Source organism: Halichondria panicea, chromosome 3 (assembly GCF_963675165.1).
Source record: "Halichondria panicea chromosome 3, odHalPani1.1, whole genome shotgun sequence".
Taxonomy (NCBI): Eukaryota; Metazoa; Porifera; class Demospongiae; order Suberitida; family Halichondriidae; genus Halichondria; species Halichondria panicea.
Genome location: NC_087379.1, coordinates 3,723,929 through 3,742,613, shown reverse-complemented (window position 1 = coordinate 3,742,613; position 18,685 = coordinate 3,723,929). Strand labels below are relative to the sequence as shown.

Genomic DNA, 18,685 nt, shown 5'->3' with positions numbered 1-18,685 from the left:
ATTTTATGTAGATCATGTAGTGTTAATGAGATTCATAATGTTTATTAATGTTATTCATTGCATGTGACGTCATAAGGTCAATGTATTTTATTTGCTTAGCTAGCTGCTAGAACTATTATAGATTATCTTTGGCAACAAATACGGCGGACTTAAACAAAGTAAGAGTAGCTGTTTAGGCCCTCAAAAGATAGAGTATGTTGTTATGATTATGTTTCCTTGATGGGAAGTAAAAATGTCCAAAACTTTCTTAGCTATGCTAGCTTCTTTAGCTCTGACAGCCACTCTAGAGGTAGGCTATTTTGTGTATCTCAAGAATACAATAACTCCTACTCTTCCCATCAAGGATACTAGTACCTAGCTATGAGATGTTCAACTAGCCTTGTTTTTGAAGCTTGATCTTGGCATCTTCAACGCCGTATTTGCACTTCTCTTTCTGAAAGTGCCATGACGTCATCACCATTTATGGGACTAATTAGCATAATTGAATTAAGCTAATTAGTTTTTTGGAAAAATAAAACATTGAGCTTCATTTTGGATCATTTTGATGCAGCATACACTGTATATTGCAAATAATACAGCAGTATGAACATAGTGTAAATTTTGGTGTTGAAATCTGGACCCGGGCCTTAAGTGCGCAGAGTAAACTTAGCTATAGTCAGCGGTGAGATCTTTTGAGATAACTAAGGTAGCATGTGCAGACTGATTAAAAGTTCATGTTATAAGAACTCTGCAAAACCCTGTACTCATCTCCACACTACTGGCCTCTATCCTTTGAATCGCAAATGAAAAAGCAATTAATTATTGTAGTAGCAACCAATGAAACTTTTCATTGATAACAGCTTTAACTGTAAAACATCGTGAAATCACCATGATTTTCGTATTCACGTTGTATTCACGGTGATTTGATGGGTATGCTGTTTTTGACAACTCCATGAAACTAACAGTAAAATAATATTAATTTTTGGCCTGATAATGATTGCAGCAGGTAAAAATGTATGGCCTAAATTTAATATCATGTGAGCACTGAACAAGAAAATTTGGATCATGTCTGGTGGATCTTGCAGACACCCCTCCATAAAGCAAGAGAAGACCATTGAGTTCTCATTTAAGTCTTTGACTCTGTTGGTTGTTGGTTGCTTTTCTTTTCTTTTTTCAGAATTTCTATATAAAGCCCAGTGCAGCGCGCATGCGCAGTTACTAGTTGCTATAGCTCCAGAACTGAGAGTCTAAAAATTAAAGCAGGGAAACTTCAGAGGATACCATGTACGCCACTACTACGTATACCAGGGAACAAAGGCTCAAAGAGGATGAAACAGAGGATGGTGTCATGACCAGGATAGCAAGTGGTGAGTTTCTCTTTCTCCAGGCAGTATAATAGCTGTACACATCCAACAGTAAAATACCTATAATTATATATACTTTGCAGCTGCAGCTGCAGCCTAGGATTCTACTAGAGAGACTTGAGACTTGAGTCAAAGTAGTCAGAAATAAGGAGGGACCAAGAGTGGCTTCTTATTATAAGTGAGTTTCTCCAGGCAGTTGTTCTGGCTAGCAGTAGACAACAGTTAATACGTACCTACCTGTTTATTAGTGTTCTGTGTGTGTTGGTGTATCTCTACAATAATTAATAATTATACACATGCAGTCTCATAATAATTATGTTTATACAGGTAAATCTATTGTATTCACTGTTATTCCTCATGAATGCAAATCAATAGAAATTTTTTATATGCACATAGGGCTCGAAATATTGGTTGTCAGAGATAACGAAAAGAACGATCCTTCTACGTGTGCACTGGGAGAGGAAAAAGAGACAGAAGATATTATGTTATGTTATGGCATACAAATGTTCGTGGCCATAGCATGTACGTTTTAAGTTTCATTTGATGGATATGTAAATTTTGACTCACTTTATAACTATTATTAAATTTTAATGGATATTTCACAATGCTCAATCTTTGAAATTCTAATTTGTATCCATGAATTTCCCATGAAAACTGCTTTTCATTTAAGGACTGGGACCAACATAAAAAAGACATTTATAAGAGGCACTTCAACCTATAATATACCAATATACCCGCTGGTAGCTAAACCACACAAAACATAATCGTGGGCGTGGCTGCGTTTTAGCTGATCCAGCAATTATTGCTGGTCCCAGTCCTTAACCTACCTGAGATTTTCTATCTGTAGATATGTTCGAGGGAACGCTACGAAGTACTGCAACGCCTCAAACGTCAATTATTGATTTCCGGGCACTTCCGTATAGCAGATTTCTGGAGAAGACGAGTTAGTTAGATGAAGGCTAGGCATTCTAGGACTCGTAAAATGATTTGTCAAATTAACAAAAAATATATGTACCAGTAGCGAAAATGAAATAACATAATAATTGTTTGTTGTTTAAACATAGAATTCAATTAACAAAGATAGGTATTGTTCCCCAGTTATATTAACAATCATATGTCAGTTTATTCTATGGCTTTGTTGATCTGACAGATTAGTGATATTGTTAAATTAACAAAAACAGGCACGTGTTGTGTTATATTAACAAAGGCAGGGGTGTACATTCTACATAGTGGTGTTAATCCAACAGGTCCAACAGGTTGATGTAATGTCGTCATGAATACTGGTCTGTCCTTTCAACGTAATTATTTTATTTTAACGAGTAATGTTTTTTAACGTCAATTTAAAACACGTACAAAGTGTTGTTAATCCAACAGGTTGATGTAATGTCATCACAAATACTGGTCTGTCCTTTTAACGTAATTATTTTGTTTTATTTAATTTAATTTTAAAAAATACATGCAACAATAGTAGAAAAATATACATCATATATACACATTATTTTATAAACAGTACTCAGTAATCTTCCATATTAATTGCCGCAGTTTCTTGTTGGTACAGTTGACTTAGACCACTGATGTGCGTGGCCACCATCGTTCCCCACTTATAACCGGACACCTTGATGCTGCCAGCCACCTTAGAGACAAGAAAGGTAAGCAAGTCTTTGGCTTTTGTGTGACATAGTGTGACGCTACGAGAAAGTAAGTTGCTACCATAAGATTATCGGTCTTCAGAGTAAGAGTTTGTGCTGATCGTCATCATCATCGTCAGTAATTACCACAATGTGTGGCTGATTGTCAGCAGCTTCAGATGGAGCTGTCCCAATAAAAACTTACAGGCACAAATTTCATCACGAATGGTATATCACCGTCAGGTTTTTTTTATCTTTGTTGGCACCATTAGGAGAGACAAACAAACACCTTAATGCTGTCAAAACTACTTTGTCTGTGTGGGGAGTATTTCAGTCATACATTATAAATACACACCTGCTGGATCGTCATCTACAGCGACTTGAATGGGAGCCCACTTTAACAAACATTCTTCGAAATTATCTCTAAGCTCATCCTTCTGGGATATCAGACTGAATTCTTGATCAACCTATATGTACATTATTTTGTAATTGCAAATTAAATATAGTAAGGTGCATAAAAAAAACTATGTCGACAATCTAGTCACCTTAATTACTACACCTTAATCACCTTTTTAGAAGAGGATAATTATTGTTCCAAAATTGTTTTAAGGGGAGGACACTCAGTTCTGATCCATTCAGTACGCGTCAGTAGTGTACGAGCCATTAGCTCCTTCAACTGCTGGTAATTCTGTTTTCCAGCTTTTTCTGTTTCTTCTTGACATTTCGTTCAACAGATGTTTCATCATCGGGGATAATAGGATACTGATGCTTCTCTACTCTGGGGTTTTTCTTCGGTTTTTTGGCCGGACTACATGTAGGTTGCTCTGATACTTTCCGATTGAACCACTTCCAAGAGTTCTGCACATGAATTTTTGTAATATTTAGACTCCTAATCTATACATGCCCCTAGTATTTCCATCTGTCTTTAAGAAAATCATGTTTGTGTACCAATGATTTTGCAACGATTAAGCATGAAGGCTTTTGGTCATACGTCATTAACATTGTCGTTAACGTCTGTACCATATATTTCCTGTCTGCATCTAGCAACTTCTTGAGAGACAAATTATGTTCAGTACTGTGTACTGGCACGAAACGTTGGGAGGGGGAACGGATTAGGTATGGCCTCCTAATGTGAACAAAGAAAACATGGGTCGCCGAGGGCTGGACTTTATTGATCCGTCTGGTTGGTGGACATCATATCCGGGCGCCATAAAAATGGTAAAACTGAGTTGCGAGTTGCACTTTATAAAAAATTTGGCGGTGTGGCTGCACTTGTATGTATTCCAGAAATTGTAAAGTTGTATATTTCACTGTAGCTCCACCCCTGAAAGTCCTGAAAGTCACATGACTTTAAAAACACGTTCAACATGTTCCTTCATTATAAGACTACATTATTGCAAAGTTCCAAAAGATATATTCACATATACCAATATATCCCAATAACCTTAACGACACTGGTGCCCGATATCAATCCATGTGTGAAATTATAAAAAAACTGTGCGCTTGATCAGCATGTCAAAAAGACAGCAACGTGCTGGACCTCGTACTACTCAGGTAAGGTTAAGGCAGCTTTTTTTGCAAAACACCATTAAGTATTAGCCATATATTGCACTGGAGCAATAGGCATGTTGCACGATGCACGAGTGCACGAGGGCGCCTGCAATAACTAACTTGTTACCCAATGACGTTGACATGTGTACATGTGTTTTGAAGGAATTTAGTGTATTCATTAGTATTCATATTCATTAGTATTCATTAGTTTTGCTGAATTCCATGTTCCCACTAGTACCTATAAAAGGGACCAAATGAGTTATAGGGTGGGCATAAGTAGTGGGTGGGCATAAGTATTGGGTGGGCATAAGTCCCAAATGGATATCTCTTAACCGCCAATAACGCCTATTGGCGTCACTCAGGTAAGTATATATGCAGTCAAAAACTCATACTATGTTTTTGCAATACCTGCTTGAATATGCAGCTAAATTATTGGCATAAACAAACACTTTCAAAAATTATATAGAACTCTAGACCAGTGAGGAGGTGCTGCAAGAAATTCTGGACAATGGGGACCTGCAGAGATTGACATAGAAGATCTAACAGCTGAGTACAGCAAAATAGACAGAGACGTGCCAGTCATGGAGGGCAGTGATGATGAATTTTCTGATCAATAACAGTTTAGAGAGGAGTTACATTACTCCAACCAACAAATAAAATAGCTTCACTCAATGCATGGACTAACAACAATAATTACAACAATAATTATTAGCAAAAATGTAGATCTGGACAGGACATGACACTGAGGAATTCGAATACTGCTGACCACCACTGTTGTGACAGTCCTACCACGAACGTCAACCTTCCTGTACAAAGTAATGTGCTTGTATTTGTGATGTGTGTGCGTATATGTGTGTGGTGTGTGTGTGTGTGTGTGTATGCTTGCGTGTGCGTGTGTGTATGCTTGCGTGTGCGTGTGTGTGCGAGTGTGTGTGCGAGTGTTTGTGTGTGTGTGAGTGAGGTGTGTGTGTGAGTGAGAGTGTGTGGTGGTGTGTGTGTGTGTGCGTGTGTGCGTGTACGTATAATAATGCCGTGTGTATAATTATGCTTGCGTGCGTGTGTGTGTGTGTGTGTGTGTGTGTGTGTGTGTGTGAATTTAGGCGAGGATGTGTCTAACCATGTATTCCACTCTTGACAGAGGTGAAGGGGCACTGGGCAGTGACAGCAAGTACTCACGGAAGTACTCACGGACAGCAGTAGCCACAGACACAGACACTTTTACCTATTGTTACGCAAAGAATTATATTATTGTTATACTTGATAGTCAAAAAAATGTTTTCAAGGCTCAAAGAATGAAAGGAGAGGCTATTACTTTACTATTTCAAAAAACACTATAGGTTAGTAGTCAACACACATAATATGTACCCTGGCTCACCTCGCTGCTACTGCCACTGTTCCTCTGTTCACGTTCACTGTACATGTACATATGTGGCCCCATCTCTGATTATTGGATCCAGCCACACCTAAACGTAGTGTATGTACGTACACAAAGAAGGCTAATCAATGCTTTTCAGCACTAAAAATTCTAGATACAACTACTATCTATCATGTACAGTCAGTACTAACCATAAAGCTTCTAGCGATTCTACATACAATGTAGGCATGCAAAACAGTACTGTATGCAACTACAACCAATTGAATTTTTAATATTTTAATCTTACGGCCTGTCTATAATAGGTGTAATAGGTGATGCAGGCCCTAAAGAAGACTCTAAACATTCAGTAGAGTTAACACATACAGCTTAGGAAGCTTGTTATAGCTTGTACTCACTTTTTTGCCACTGCCAGTGCTGCCTCTGATAGCATCATCTGTCCGCACAAACTTTCTTATAAGTTAGCCTTGCACTAGCTTTTTGTTAGTCTGGATAGGGTGCTGGAGCACCAGAGTCTGGATGGGGGTGCTGGAGCACCCTAAGCACCACCCTGTGATGATGCCATTTCACAATGACAAGCCACGTTCTCTTGGATTTTGATTCATGGATTAGCAAACTAAAGCTTAGTTTGACTCTGATGATTGGGTTTGTTTTGATTTGATATATGCCCTACGCTTTTTTGATAGTACTTTGATTGTGCTATCCGATAGCCGTTTTTGTTTTGAGCGTGAGCGTGTGGTTACAGTTGGTATTGCTTGGTCAGCAGCGAGTAGATCTTTGAAGCATGACCAGCATGCAAAACAGCATTAAATTTAAGATGAAGTGTACTGTATACAACTCAGATTTATTGTATAATATCTTGACAATAGTACCCTCTTGGGTACTATTTCACCCAAAATGTATTGTGGACATAAATACCATTAATTTGATAACACTATTACCATGGTTACTATCTTGTTGTGCTCTGATTAAGTGGACTTATGCTACTGCCAGGGGTTGCTGAACTGAATGTGTGAACAGAACAGTAAAACTAACTATGATTCATGTATAATACATACCTTTGTCATAATTATTGCATTCATAATAATTAATAATTAATTTTGATTAATATTCTGCAATAGTTTGCTAGAAGTTTCCAAGTGCATACAAAATAGTTTGCTAGAAGTTTCCAAGTGCATACAAAATAGTGTGCTAGAAGTTTCCAAGTGCATACAAAATAGTTTGCTAGAAGTTTTCAAGTCCATATTTGGCATGCAACAGGACATATGCAAGGATGGAAACTGAACATTTACAAGTATGGATATTGCTTGAGAAATTTTGGTTCATTTATCAGTAGTTTCTAGTCTGGGAGATGTACAGTGTACAATCTTGCATTCCACTTTTCCACTTGTCCACTTTGGTATACAAGCTAGTTTCCAAGCTGGAAACTGATCAATTTCCTCCTGTGGAGGTAGCTTTTTATCTAGCTATGATCCCAGTCACTGTCCTCTCTCCTCTCACTCAACAAGGCCATAAGCATCACTGTCAAGCTACTCTAGAACCTCACTGACACATCATCAAACGGTCACTTTTCTTTCGACATTACTGTACAAAGTGTACCTCGAGGCAGCATATGAGCAGCTCAATGCGCATGTGTTGGTACCTACAGGTGCGCATAGCTCCAACACAGCGTGCACAACGAATTTTTGAAAATGACCACTAGAGTGGCCGTCATATGACGGCTTCAACGGGGAAAGGGTTAAATAGTGGCAGATTTTGATGTTAAAGCTTCTTTGTCGAGTAAAAGCGAGCAAAAGCTAAGAAGCTTAAACTTGCCACGTGGCCTTGAGTCAAGGTACGGGATCACTTCAGCTAAAAATACGTAGTCAAGGCTTGATTATGTATTTTCAGCTGAAATGAGATCCCGTACCAGGAACAATTGAATACTGTCAAGAAATGACTGGTTGTTGACTGATACATACTCCAGCCCTTAGTATAAGACTCCTTTGACTCCTTTGCTGTGATCCAGTCCATAGTGCATGTCTCATGTATGTACGTTGTTAGTTTAGTTTTATTGCTCTTGAGTTGCTGTACTCATGCTAGTCATACATGCTACATGCACTGCTCTTCTGGTTTTTTTATTATCATGTCACCAGGCGAGGGTTTGCACTTTAATGCACTTTAATGCTCTAGTTACACTGTAATTTTGTAGGCGAAAAGGGTGGAGTCTATTTTATTGTGGTCATTGGGTCAAAATGCAAAGTGCAATAGTAATATAGCTGCAAACCCTGCAAACCCTCGGCTGATGACAAGAAAGTATCTGTATGACCAGCACAGCAACTCAATAGCTAAATACTGGAGGCAGGGGATCACAGCTTAGGCTTAGAGAGTCCTGCCAGGCTGGAGTATATAGGAACCAGTCACAATTTTAGCTTTTTATTGTTCGTACAGGATCACTTCAGCTGCAAATACGTAGTCAGCACAGCTTTCTACTTTAGTGACCTTGTTCCATTGTTCCTGGTATGTGTAGTTGTTAGCAGCTGCCAACGGCTCACTTTTATTCGACAAAGAAACTTTAACATCCATATCTTACTGTTGTGTGAAGGCATACTCAAACAAACAGACAAACAAACAAACCTAGAGCTGCAAACCGTGATATGATTACAAAGAAACTAGGTACCGGCTGAGCTGTCTACCGGTTGGATGGTCGGGATGTTTTGAACTCAGTTTCTGTACAAATGAGTCTGGCTTCAGACTAGTGGTACAAGCTTTCTACCATAGAGGGCCACAGCTAGCCAGCAAGTCTTCTCAACAAATATTTGATACAGAAAGAATACGGAAAGAAACTAGTAAACAATATAAAGGTTTACTAAAGTATCCAGATGGGTAACTCAGTTCGCGCATGTGCACTATTCGCGCATGTGCACTATCTACGGCCATAGAGGGCCACAGCTAGCTAGCTAGGCTATAAAGATAGTAGATAGTAGGTGGGCGTGTATGGACCAAGCCTACCAGGCCGTATTTTAATCGGCCTGGATTCGGGCTAGCACAGCACTGACTCAGAACTAAATTTGAGAACAACAGAGTTTTAGTGGTACATAGATTTATGCACGGTAGAACTAGGATCACAGTAAAGAAGCCTGGAGTCTCAGAGAAGTATGGATAGGATTTGAATTGTTCCTGGTACAGTGGTTTTTCCATACCTATACTCCAGAGCACTGCAATGTAGTAAACACTATAAAATTAGTGTTTTGGTTGGCTTCTGTTGGGTCATGCGTGTCATTCTGCCCTAGATCATATTTATACTCTAGTGTGGAGGATGGTTCATCAGATATGTGTAATGAGATATGTGTAATGAGTGAAGAGGGAAGAGGTAGCAAATAGATTGAATGTTGATCCAACCAGAACTGTTCACCTTTGTGAACAACAGGCTTTTATTTATCCGCATGAAATACAGACAAAGAAATGCTCTTCGTCGTTTTGGGTACGCCCTTAGGTACTCAACAATGATGGTATGCTTGACACTACTGAAAATGTCGATGCAAATGTGTTCTGTGAGTACTTTGAGCGATGTCTTCTCCGCTACCATTCAATTCTATAAAGCGTAGTAGTATTCCAGTATCCACCATGTAGTACCTGGCTGTATGTAGTACCTGGCTGTAGTGATCTTTCTTCCTCCATACTCGCCTGACATGATGGAGTGTTTAAGGCTCCTGTTCTGAAATTAATGATGTCATACTTGACGCTTTTGCAAGTTACGGTTGAGTCAAAGATTGTGGATACATAGGATGCACCATGTACAAATACAAAATCTGTTGTATAATTATATGCACTAGATTGTCACTTGTTCAGCTCACTTAGAGCAAACTTTCTGTTCATCAAATTCGTTAGTTTTTAGTTGCTCTAAATATATGCTTGAAACACGAGCTCTTTTGCCAGGAGACAATGACAGAGAATTAGATGGCGGCTCACTTCCTCTAAGCGTCCCTGTAGCTGCACTTGTTAGAGCTGTACCCTGTGTCTTCTTTCGACCACCTGGTGTTGCACCAAACAGTAGGTAGTCAGGAAAGCTGCCCATTGAGTTTCATCCTTGCCCACACTTGATACTGCCCACACTTGATACTGCGGTCCGCTGTAATCTTCGCCATGTTTTTCACAAAGAGTCTCTCCATCAGTTGTTCGCTTGGCTGCACACTGCCTACAGGGTTCCTCTTTTTACCGCGTTTTGTTGCCTACACTCACACCATAGAGTGATTTCAGAGTTTTTTCAAAATGTCTGGTACATAATTCAGGCAGTTTTTCACCAAATGATGCATTCTTGAGCTGACCTGAACTTTGACCTGAACTTTGTATTAATACCATGCCAAACTCTTGTTGCTCACCCTGAGCAAACCAAATACTTGTAAAAGTCTTGTGGAGAATCCACCTACAGACTCGTGTTCCACAAAGATTTTGATGGTGAACTTATAGAACAATAGCATAGTACTAGGCCTGATTGATATGAATTACTCTTACTTGAGGTTGCAGCCCAGCCGGGGGACCTCTGCCAGACACTGACAACTGTGGATGGATCAAAATTACTCCCGGGATAGTAGTACTGAGACATAGCTATAGCTAGCTATTTATTCTGGTAAGCTAGCTAGCTAGCTACACGTGCACCTGACTGCTCGCACCCTCTAGTGTACTTTACCCTCTAGTGTACTTTGACCTTCATTGATTTGTAATGTGTAGGTGGATTAAAATAACACAGACAGGTAATTACTATGTAGCCTGCAAAGGTATGGGTATGGAAAACCACTGAAAATACGATCCCGTACCTAGAGCAAAGTTTAGCTTTTGCTCGCTCAAAATCTGCCACTATTTAAAACAAGATACTGTTGTGATAAGGCTGTAAGCTGTGGCATCCAGGTGACTGTGGCATCCAGGTGAGAAGAAAATCCCATCACAAATTTAGTTTACAAGTTCAATGGTGGCTCATTGTCCACTGCTGTACTAACTAGCCTAAATACATACATATGCTACTCTAGACTTACCAGATCTATCCATCGCAAGAGCTTCTTCCTCAGGTAGCTATCCTCTCACTCAATAAGGCTCACTGTCTAGCTGCTCTAGAACCGAGGTTTCACTGAGGTTGTACTACGAACATTATCAAACGGTCACTTATTAGCATATTAAAGATACCAACGCGCATGTGCTGGTTTCACTTCCCTTCGAATATGTGTATTGTACGGCGTATCCCACGCGCCGTTGTACCTAGCCTCGAGACCAGGCCGATTAAAATACGCCTGGATTCGAGGCTGCTGTAATTTTAAAAATCGAAGATGTCTGCTGAACCTGGACCTGGGAGGAAAGCTGCATATTCAGCCTGGAGAGTGAATGAACCTCTCTTACAAAGACATAGGAGCTCTGCTCACAGAATTTTTTCTCGGCCAAAAATCAACGCCACCAACCAGGCACTTAAGATGATTATCATGAGCTACTGATCATGCAACTGGAGTGATACTGAAGCTGGATTCACAAGAAAGTATATTGCCAAGCAAAGAAGTATAGAGCTGACTTCTTAGCGCATTTGTATGGATTGACAAAACTGGAAGCGATAAGCGCCGATCATTAAGGAAATTTGGGAACTCACTGAAAGGCTACTCACGTGCATTAAGGACTGGGACCTTCAATTATTGCTGAATTTGCAAATTATAAGCCCCGCCCACATGGTCGCCATGGTTCCGCCCACGCGTTCATTACTTCAACGTACCACTCCCTTTTCATTTTGCAGTAATTCAGCTAGTTTAGAGAAGTGACTTAGTCGGCGTTTAAAACACCCTCTAGTAAAGCTTGTGAGGCAATAGATGACTTCCATAAGCCTTCCTTAGCTGATTTATCCTTGTACTTTGTCAAAAAATTGTTGACCGTATCCCTGGGAAGCCTACTATCCAAGATGAGGCTGCTACATCAAACAACTTTCTGTTATTTCTCCTTTGCAAAGACCAGGAGGGCTAAGCGCTAGAGTGAGTTGTTAGCTTAGATAGAACTAAGTATAATGAGCAGCAGCACAGCAATAGCCACAATGTCCACACGTTTCGAGGTAAGAGAAAATGTTGTAGTATAGACCGAGAATAGACCGAGACAACCTTGATACACATCTCTCCAAAGTCTCTCGATTCTTTGGTTATGAACCGATCGACCCATAATCATACCGTATAGCGGGAAATTTTCGCGGGTGCAAATTTTCGCTATTTGGCTCCCAGAGCCCTCAGCAGAAATTTTCGCGGTTTTAATTTTCGTGTCAATGCCAATAAACCACACCCACCACACCCACCAATAGGTTTTGCACCTGCGTATACCGGTGCGTGGGAGTTTATCCCAGTTTTAATTTTCGTGTTGACTACTCTGCCCTCGAAAAACGCGAAAATTTGCACCCCACGAAAATTTCCCGCTATACGGTACCTTCACCCAATCCAGTGTGCTGGCGAGACCACATGTATTCGGCTACCTTAATATTTTCTCCTCCCATATCGGACATCCGTACTTGTTAACCGCTTCAAGGAAATACTGAAAAACCAAAGTGTTGGTAGTGGAACACTTCAAAAACACAGGCAACCTTGAATAACCGACAAGTCATGGGTTAAAAGTATAATAATTATGCATTAATAATTATGCATGTATATATAATTTCGACACTGGTTTATACAGCTGCATGCGTTTTATTATCAATTTACAAATTCACTAAAATTATAGTACCTGTTTACAATATTAAGGTAATCACGTATCATACCTTACTAATTTATATCTATGTGCCATAAATATTGGGGTGGTAGACTCGTCGACGTACACTGGTATGACGTACACTGGTATGAAGGCTACTAGCTATACCCTCAGGATCAGTCCAGCGTAGAGATTCTCTTATTCGAATTTGTTGAATAATTATTCCCTGTGCCGACCGTTCATCGTTTTTGTGTGTGCAGATATTGTTGTCACAATCTCATCGACTGATACAGCAATAGTTAGTCTCTCATATGAGAGGCTACAAACAGTACTGACGTGAACTGGAGGTCCACGAGACTCACTAGGGGAAATTTCGAATGCAGGCCTGCCATACTTTAGAAGGAATTAGACCACCAAAACTTAAATCAGTTTCGATCAAGTCAGCATAATTATCAAGTCAGCATAATTATAGTGATTCCAGGCGTTTTCTAACTCGTCAGTGTCATCTACATCAATACTAACAACAAGTGCATCAAGCCTACTAGCAAGTGAAGCCACGTTTTGCATTTAGAGCACACCTAGCCTAATCGTGTTCACCTTTGACCTCCACATATACATGTAGATCTCAGAGGAATCACTACAAGTGTAGATCTTATGCATGTACATGTATATGTGGTACATAGGCATCATTGGTAGCATTCATAACTACATGTTGACATAGGCACATTGCATACTGCACACTGACATAGGCACAGTGACATTGCACACTGACACTACACTGACATATGCACATTGCACACTGACATATGCACACTGCACACTGCACATTGCACACTGAGTAATTTTGACACAGATAACACCCCATAGCTTAAGGCCTACAATACAGTTGAATAGGTGTGGCTTATTAAACTCACCTCAGAGTCGAGCTATAGGTATCAATTCAAGGCGCATGTGTGTGTGTGCGTGAGTGCGTGTGTGTGCGTGAGTGTGTGTGTGTGTGTGCGTGTGTGTGCGTGTGTGTGTGTGTGTGCGTGTGTGTGCCCCTGTGTGTGTGTCGTGTGTGTGTGTGTCCCCCCTGTGTGTGCTTGTGTGTGTGTGTGCCCCCTGTGTTGTGTGCCCCTGTGTGTGCGTGTGTGTGTGTGGTGTGTGTGAGCCCCTGTGTGTGGTGTGTGTGTGTGGGTGCGTGTGCGTGTGTGTGTGTGTCCCCTGTGTGTGGTATGTGTGTGTGTTGGTATGTGTGCGTGTGTGTGTGTGTGTCCCCTGTGTGTGTGCGTGTGTGTGTGTGTGCGTGTGTGTGTGTGTATGTGAGTGTGTGTGTGCGAGTGTGTGTGTGCGTGGAGTGTGTGTGTGCGTGTGGTGTGTGCGTGTGGTGTGTGTGAGCCCCCTGTGTGTGTGTGTTTGTGTGCGTCTGTGTGTGTGCGTGATGTGTTTGCGTGTGTGTGTGTATGTGTGTGTGCCCCCCTGTGTGTGCGTGTGTGTGTGTGTCGTGCGTGTGTGTCGTGCGTGTGTGTAGTGTGTGAGTGTGTAGTGTGTGAGTGTGTGTGCGTGTATGTGTGAGTGTGTGCGTGTGTGTGCGTGATGTGTGATGTGTTTGCCCCTGTGTGTACGTGTGTGTGTTGTGTACGTGTGTGTGTGCGTGAGTGTGTGTGTGGGTGTGTGGGTGTGTGTGCGTGTGCGTGTGCGTGTGTGAGAGATTGAAATAATATTTCCCACCTACTACACTTTTGCCATGTAGTCTAGTGGGGTTTAACTGTCATAAATTGGCACCTCAGGGCTACAAGGGAAAATATGGTATAAATTAATGGTGTTTTCGATGAATGAAAGTCTTGCATGAGAAGTCATAAATGAAAACATAGGGTGTAAGTCTGTAGAGTAGTTCATCAAAATTCTGCTGTGTGCTTGCAGAAGGAGTTGCTTTGGAGTTGCTTTAGAGACACTCTGGGAGAGGGCTAGGGCTCAGGCTGAGCCTTGCTCACTAGCACTAGTACTGCACGCAGTGCACTAGGCCTGTTCAACATCTGTATTTAAATAAAAAGAAGCCAGTTTAGTAATAATATAGGAGTGGCTATTTTAAGCTTACCTTTGCTTGCCTACCAGCCTGGCATAGCTGGAGAGAGCTGGTCTAGACACCGTCTAGAGCTAGCTGTGTTGTTTCTTCTGGTTGGTTGCTGTGCAGTAAGTGGAGGGAGGGGCTGACTAATTGAACAGAGAGGGGGAGTGGCTCTGTACCGGTTGCTTTGAGGGAGGGGCTGGCTGCTCATATTCTGTCCAGGCTGTGCAAGGATTTGAGTGTGGAATAGTGTTGCTATGTGGTAGTCATGCAGCTTGATCTTGATGCATAGCAACCAGTCAGCCAATCAGATGGGAATTAATGCACAGTGCCTCGGGGTTTATGACAGTAAACCATACCTCCCCCTCGGGCTTACGCCCTCGTAGTCGGGAGGTTTACTGTCATAAACCCCTCTACACTGTACATTAACTAATACACTTACACGTTAACTTGCTTATGAGACACATGGTTGCAGGAATAACTGTACTATAAGTTGGTAAGCTAGCTATATAGTTATTATTATTTGTATTCATACTTCTAACAATAATATGCAATTTACTATGTGGTTTACCTTCAGTTCTTGTAATCTAGTCTTTTTACTTTGAATTGTATTTTTTAGTCTGATCTGCTGAGTCTGATCTGCTGGTTTTTAATACTCTCAGGGGAGGCCAGGGGGAGGGGGGTTTGGGTAATTATGTAGATGTAGTAATTGATAAAGGATTTTACTTTCTGTGAGGCTGTGCTTTTTAAGAAAATGCTGCAAGCGTCTTCGTTTCTACACACACCAATGGTTAGAAGTTTATGTCATAATTAGCTGTCTACATGTATGTCCATATCGATCCACATATGTTACTGGGGGTGGCCAACTGGCTATGCTGACATGCTGATCTGATTTATTCCTAAATTTAGAATCTGTGCTTTAATTAAAGTATGCACAATTAAAGGGTATATAGGTTAATTAACATAGAAAGGCAAACACCACAAGGCAGAGAACAGACAGAAACAAAAAAGCAAACAGATGCTCGGCCTGGAGAGCCGAGAATGATGGGTTAAAGAGTCTTTAACGGTGCACCAACTCTCCCCATTCATCTGTTGCATTCACACAACTACAGTACTATAATTATAACACTCAATAGTTATTGTACATCTATTCACATTGGGGCCATGCTGAATAATTATTGTAAAGCTGTAAAACGTTGAGGTCAAGCTGACATGAATAAGACTTATCTTCTAACTTGGACTTGATATTGGTTGCTGTGATACTTCAAGTTGGCTTTTAAAAGAAAACTTCTGAGGGGGGCTTAGGTATAAAGTACAACACTGTATTGTCTGGGCCAGGCTTTGTGGTACATGTAGTTGATAGTGGGGTTGCATGGGGAATGTGGGTTCTTCTATGTGGTTAAGCTGAAGCAAGCACAAAACAAACATTGACCTCAAATGTTGGTTCTTAGAATTAGCAACAGGCATTAGTCAAAATAAATAGATAGTAGTGTGTGTGTGTGTGTGTGTGTGTGTGTGTGTGTGTGTGTGTGTGACTGTGTGTGTGCCCCCTGTGTATGCGTGTGTGTGTGTGTGTGTGTGTGTGTGCGTGCGTGTGTGTGTGTGGTGTGTGCATGTGCGTGTGTAATGTCCCCGTGTGTGTGTGTGTGTGTGTGTGTGTGTGTGCCTCCTGTGTGTGCGTGTGTGTGTGTGCCCTATGTGTGTGTGTGGTGTGTGTGTGCCCTGCGTGTCGTGAGTGTGTGTGTGTGTTTGTGTGTTGTGTGTGCCCCCTCTGGTGTATGCGTGTATGTGTGTGTGTGTGTGCGTGTGTTATGTGCGTGTGTGTGTGTGTGTGTGTGCGTGTGTGGTATGTGTGCAGTGTGTGCATGTGTGTGAGTGTGTGTGCTGTGTGCGTGTGTGTGCGTGTGTGTATGCCCCCTGTGTGTTTGTGTGTGTGTGTGCCCCTGAGTGTGTGTGTGTGTGTCCCTGTGTCTGTGTGTGTGTTGTATATGCGTGTGCGTGTGTGTGTGGTGTGTATGTGTGCCCCCTGTGTGTGTGTGAGTGTGCGTGTGTGTGTGTGTGCCTTGCGTTTGTGTGTGTGTGCGTGTGCCCTGTGTGTGCGTGTGTGTGTGCCCTGTGCCCCCTGGTGTGTGCCTGTGAGTGTGTGTGTGTGTGTGACTGTGTGTGTGACTGTGTGTGGCGTGTGTGGTGTGTGCGTGTGCGTGTGTGGTGAGTGCGTTCGCGTGTGTGTGTGCCCCCTGTGTGTGCTTGTACGTGTGTGTGTGTGTGCCCTGCGTGTGTGTTTGTGTGCGTGTTTGTGCCCCCCCCTGTGATGCCCCCGTGTGTGTGTGTGTGTGCCCTGTGTGTGTGTGTGTGCGTGTGTGTGTGTGCGTGTTTGTGCCCCCCCTGTGTGTGTGTGATGCCCCCGTGTGAGTGTGTGTGTGTGTGCGTGTGCGTGTGCGTGTGTATGTGTGCCCCTGTGTTGTGTGCCCCTGTGTGTGTGTGTGTGCGTGTGTGGTGTGTGTGTGCCCCTGTGTGTGCTGTGTATGTGTGTTTGTGTGTTGTTTGTGCCCCCTCTGGTGTGCGTGTATTTGTGTGTGTGTGTGTGTGTCTGTGTATGTGCCCCTTGCCCTTGGTGTGCGCATGTGAGAGAATGTGTGTGTGGTGTGTGCCCCCTGTGTGTGCGTGTGTGTGTGCGTGTGTGTGGTGTGTGCGTGTGCTTGTGTGTGTGTGTGTGTGTGTGTGTGTGTGGGTGGTGTGTGTGTGTGTGCCCTGCGTGTGTATGTGTGTGTGTGTTTGTGTGTGGTGATGTTTGTCCCTGTGTTCCCTGTGTGCGTGTGTGTGTGTATATGTGTGTGAGTGTGTGTGTGTGTGGTGTGTGTGTTTGTGTGTGCGTGTGCCCCTGCCCCTGTGTGTGTGTATGTGTTGTATGTGCCCCTCTGTGTGTGCGTGTGCGTGTGTGTGTGTGTGTACCCCCCTATGTTTTGTGCCCCCTGTGTGTGAGTGTGTGTGTGTGTGGTGTGTGCGTGTGCGTGTGTGTGCGTGTGTGTGCCCCCTGGTTTGTGCATGTGAGTGTGTGCATGTGAGTGTGTGTGTGTGTGTGTGTGTGTGTGCCACCTGTGTGTGCGTGTATGTGCGTGTTTGTTTGCCCCTGTGTGTGCGTGTGTGTGTGCGTGTGTGTGTGCCCCCTGTGTGTGCGTGTGCGTGTGTGTGTATGTGTGCCCTCTGTGTTGTGCGCCCCCTGTGTGTGTAAGTGTGTATGCCCTGTATGCCCTGTGTGTGTGTGTGTATGTGTGTGTTTGTGCCCCCTGTGTGTTCGTGTGTACGCACACACACAGGGGGCACACACACACTCACACACACGCGCACACATAGGGGGAACACAGAGGTACACACACACACACACACACACACACACACACACACAAACACACGCACACACACACACGCACATACAGGGGGCACGCACACACACACACAGCACACACACACGCACACACAGGGGCGTGTACACACACACGCAGGGGGCACACACACAGAGGGCACACGTGTGTATGTGTGTGTGGGTGCCCCTGTGTGTTTGGTGTGTGTGTGTGTGTGTGTCTGTAGGTGTGTATTGTGTGTGTGTGTGTGTGTGCACCTGTGTGAGTGCGTGTATGCGTGTGTGTGTGTGTGTGTGTGTGTGTGTGTGTACCTCTCTGTGCCCCCTGTGTTATGTGCCCCCTGCGTGTATATGTGTGAGTGTGTGTTTATGGTGTGTGCGTGTGCGTGTGTGTGCCCCCTGGTGTGTGCATGTGAGTGTGTGTGTTTGAGAATGGTATATACAGAAGTATAGGGGGTGGGATCGGGCTTTCCGACACATAATTACTGACTCAGCCTAAAACTTAGAAACAGCTCAAAGTTATAAATGCAATCTGATCTGTATCTAGGTTATTTTGCATATAGTCATCACAGTGTGTCTACATTATTTTGGGAAGCTCTTCAGTAATAGTTAAGGGGCTATAGAAAAAAAAAAAAGGAAACAAAAGAACAAACAGCACAAAACCATACTGGTAGAAAAAAAGCAATCAGATGCCCGACC

The 18,685-nt window shown here is 42.5% G+C and overlaps 2 long non-coding RNA genes across 3 annotated transcripts; one reads left to right on the top strand and one right to left on the bottom strand.

The window, feature by feature from the left end:
- Positions 1–1,047: 1,047 nt before the first annotated feature.
- Positions 1,048–6,367, top strand: LOC135332867 (uncharacterized). Of its 2 annotated transcripts, none has more exons than XR_010393655.1 (4): positions 1,048–1,346; positions 1,433–1,521; positions 1,740–5,337; positions 5,661–6,367. It is a non-coding gene; the product is annotated as an uncharacterized LOC135332867 (long non-coding RNA). The 2 variants fall into 2 exon arrangements; XR_010393656.1 differs by having other exon boundaries at positions 1,427–1,521.
- On the bottom strand, positions 3,309–6,419 carry LOC135332868 (uncharacterized). Its single transcript, XR_010393658.1, has 5 exons — positions 6,293–6,419; positions 5,898–5,985; positions 5,640–5,744; positions 3,540–5,328; positions 3,309–3,438 (listed from the first exon to the last, which is right to left on the bottom strand). It is a non-coding gene; the product is annotated as an uncharacterized LOC135332868 (long non-coding RNA).
- Between the last annotated feature and the right edge of the window lie 12,266 nt (positions 6,420–18,685).